We start from the raw sequence: 4293 nt of genomic DNA, 5'->3' as shown, positions 1-4293 counted from the left end.
CTTGTCCTCATCTCACACCAAATACTAGAATCAAGAAATGATCTTCCCTTACTCTGCAATTCCACCCCCCATCTGTGAGCTGGAAAAGTGTTAACCCTGTCACTGCTGCCAATAGGGGAACAAAAACCACACAAAATCACAAATAAAACAGCAAGTCCAAAAAAAATCCCATATCAGATTTTCTCCACCTTTACATACTGTACAAGTAACAGAGAAGAAGCAGCAATTTATTTTTTATTCTACATGAATAATTAAAGGGAATCTGTCAGGTCCAATATGTACCCAGACCCACAAGCAATTCTGGGTACATATGTCAAATCCCTGCCTAACCGTCCCTGCCTCTTGTAGCATAGAAAAATAGATCCTTAGAAAATGTATTTCTAAAGATTCTTTATGATATGCTAATGAGGGCATGGACTAGTCATGAGGGTGTTAGTTCCCTTGGCTAGTTGGCCCCCTTAGCATATTAGTATGTCCCTGTGGGTGTGCTATCATGCTAATGAATGTGCAGTATTAGAGGATGATCACACTCACCTCTCTGCTGCCATCGTGTCTGAGTTTTGGATTTGAGCTCTGTGCGCATGATCCTGGACTTTCGGTCATGGGCACTATGAAGCCGGGTGTACACGTCCTGGCTTCAAACTGAAATAGTGCGCATGACCCAAAGTCCAGGATCATGCGCACTGAGCCGAAATCCAGGAGTTGGATAGGATGGCAGCAGAGAGGTGAGTGTGACCATCCTCTGACGCTGTGCATCAATGGGGCACGAACATGCTAAGGGGGCCAACTAGCCAAGGGAAGTAACATCCTCACGACTAGTCCCCGAGCTCATTAGCATAAGATAAAAGAAATACTTTTTCTAAAGATCTCTTTATCTATGCTACTAGATACAGGGACAGTTAAGCACGGATTAGCAATATACACCGAGAACTGCTCATGAGTCTTGGTGCATATTGCACCTGACAGGTTCCCTTTCAATCACAGGTATGCCCAAATTTCAGTTTATGATTTTTTTTTTAAATCCAATGACTGATTCTTATGTTTACTTATGGTTGGTGGTTGGTGCACAGTGCCGCACCACAAAGGCTTAGGATAGGGACCCACTCTAGAGGTTCGCCGTGACGTGATAGTGGGCTTAATACAGTCTGATCAGAATGGTAACTAAGAACCTCACGTTCTATTTAAATTTTTGCCTAGCGGCTTTAGATCAATGTATTTTTGGGATGTGCGATCCATGTCTTTTACTCCAATTGGCATATTTATATATAAAAATGTATTGAATATTCATTCTGCAACTTTATTAGAAATTAATTATTGCGCCTTTTTCTTTTATCTCGATCCCTTTCCTCTAAAGGCCCCGTCAATTGCTACGATTTATCTGCCGATCTCATGAGCGACGTGACACGCCCAGATCGTATTTACGATTTGCGGAGAACGTTCATAGGTCGTTTATTAGCGGTCACACGTAACGATCGTACAAACGACACAACAGCTATCAGTGATATATTGGTTGGCCAAGACGGTCGTTTGAATGTTGTTCGTCATTGGCAGGGTGTCAGACATACTAATATGTCTGCTGCGATCCAAACGATGAACAATATTATGAAACTGAACGACGTGTCAACGATCCATGATCTTCAATCTATTTGCGATCGTTGAGAGTCGCTCGTAGGTGTCACACGCAACGACGTCGTGAGCGATGCCGGATGTGCGTCACGGAATCTGTGACCCCGACGACATATCAGCAGATAAATCGTAGCGTGTGATGGGGCCTTTAAGGCTGCGGATGTTCTCTGTGGTTCCCCCATCATCTTCACGTTCCATCTACCTTGGTATTGCGTCGTTCCATCCCCTTGATATCTTGATGATATCTTTCTCCTTGCTCATCGCAAACCGCATCAAGCTTTTCAGGAAGTTCATCGAAATGGGAATGTAAAAAATATAACTTGAGATTCATCAGACAACCCAAGGCTTTGAAACATTTCAGTATGTTCTCCACAGTGGACTTCAATTTTGGATCTTTGTTGTTACCTAGAAATTTCTTCACAACGTCTATAAGAGAATCCCAAGCCCATTTCTCAACAACTTTCATTTTGGTTTGGAACACATTGTCCTTCATGAGTGTCCCAATATCCGAACGTGCAAAAATGTCTTCCTTCACTTTTGCTTCAGACAGCCCATTAAACGTTGTACATAGGTACTTAAGTCTCACCTTCTTTTGGTAGAGCTTTCAATAATGGCTTCGCCAGTCCAAGCTTAATCTAGAGTGGTGGCAGGAGAACTTTAGTGGGATCAACTAAACTTTCCGCAACTATGTTCTTGAGTTCAATTTTCAAAGATGTTCTCGTTGTCCAACTTTTTTGGTCTCCAGTGATGAGTTATATCTGGGCTGTCCCATTCACACAATAAGCATGGGTTATTGGCAGTGGCGTAATTAGAGGTCGATGGGCCCCGGTGCAAAGTTTGGAAGAAGGCCCACCACTGTACACTGACACTCGGGGTATGGGAAAATGATGACGACACTCGGGGTACAGGATAATTACGCTGACACTCTGGGTACGGGATAGTGTTGCTGACACTTGGTTCTTTCCCTCAGCACCCATGTTTCCCATTATCTGAAATCCCTCTTTCTATCAACCCCCAGCTTTCCTATGTTCTGATATCCATCTTGTCTCCAGCATACACCTTCCCCATGCTCTGCTATACATCTTTTCCTCCGCACACAGCTTCCCCATGCGCTAATATACATCTTTCCCCCAGCACTCAACTTTCCCATGATATCAGTGCATGGGAAAGCTGGGTGCTGAGGAAAAGCTGTATAGCAGAGCATGGGAAAGCTGGGTGCTGAGGGAAGGAGCCTCTTTTCCTCTGCACAAAATTATTATTATTTTCCAGGATAACCTTGTATGCGGCTTGATTCAGAAGTTCTTCGCAAAGTTTAATCTGCCCAATTTCTAGAGTAAGGTAATCTTCTCAGATGAGTCTAATTTTCAGCTTTGCTCAACACCTGGTCATCTAATAGTTAGACAGAGACCTGGAGAGGCGTACAAGCACCCACTGTGAAATTTGGTGGAGGATCGGTGATGATCTGGGGATGCTTCAGCAAGGCTGGAATTGGGCAGATTAAACTTTGCGAAGGACATATGAATCAAGCCGCATACAAAGTTATCCTGGAAAAACAGTTGTTTCCTTCTGCTCAGGCAATGTTCCCCAACTTTGAGGATTGGTTTCTCCAGCAGGATTATGCGCCATGCGACACAGCTAGGTCACTCGATGTGTGGATGAAGGACCACCACATCAAAACCTTGCCATGGCCAGCCCAATCTCCAGACCTGAACCCGATTGAAAACCTCTGGAATGTAATCAAGAGGAAGATTGATAGTCACAAACCATCAAACAAAGAACTGCTTATATTTTTGCACCAGGAGTGGCATAAGGTCACCCAAAATCAGTGTGAAAGACTGGTGGAAATCACACATGAAACCTGTGACTAAAAATCATGGTTATTCCACAAAATATTGATTTCTGAATCTTCCTGAGGTAAAACATTATTAGTATTGTTGTTTCTAAATTATTATGAACTTGTTTTCTTTGCATTATTTGAGGTGTGAAAGCAATGCATTGTTTTTTGTTATTTTGACCATTTCTCATTTTCAGAAAATAAATACAAAATTTATTGCTTGGAAATTCAGAGACGTTGTCAGTAGTTTATAGAATAAAAGAACAATTTACATTTCCCTGACAATTTTGCAGTGGTCTCTTAATTTTTGCCAGAGCTGTATTATAATGCAGACCCCATAGTTCTCCATATTTTATAGTGCACCCCATAGTCCTTCATATTGTGTTATACAGCCCACATGCTGTTTAATGCATACCATTAGGCCTCCATATATTATAATGCAGCCCCATAGTCCTGCATGTTTTATAATGCAGCCCCATAGTGCATGTATAAGGTGTCCTTCATATTGTATTATGCAGCCCCCTTACCATTTAATGCACCCCCATAGGCCTCTGGCCACCGTGTACTCACTGATTAAAAAAAAATAAACAAGTACTCACCTCTCCTCGTTCCCCCCTGCTCTGGTCAGTGTTCCCTGCTTTGCAGTCTCAGCTCAGCAGCGCACAGTAGTGACATGCACTGAGGTGTCGTGTGCAGGCACAGGGGGAGAATGATGAAGGATGGAGCAGAGCGCTCCACTCCATCCTTCATCATTACTTTCTGTGATGTCAGGCAAGGGGGTGTCGCAGCTGGCACCGGGCCCCCCTGACTCATGGGCCCCATAGCGGCCGTGT

This window comes from Anomaloglossus baeobatrachus, chromosome 11 (assembly GCF_048569485.1).
Source record: "Anomaloglossus baeobatrachus isolate aAnoBae1 chromosome 11, aAnoBae1.hap1, whole genome shotgun sequence".
Taxonomy (NCBI): Eukaryota; Metazoa; Chordata; class Amphibia; order Anura; family Aromobatidae; genus Anomaloglossus; species Anomaloglossus baeobatrachus.
Note: the sequence above shows the minus strand (reverse complement) of the source record.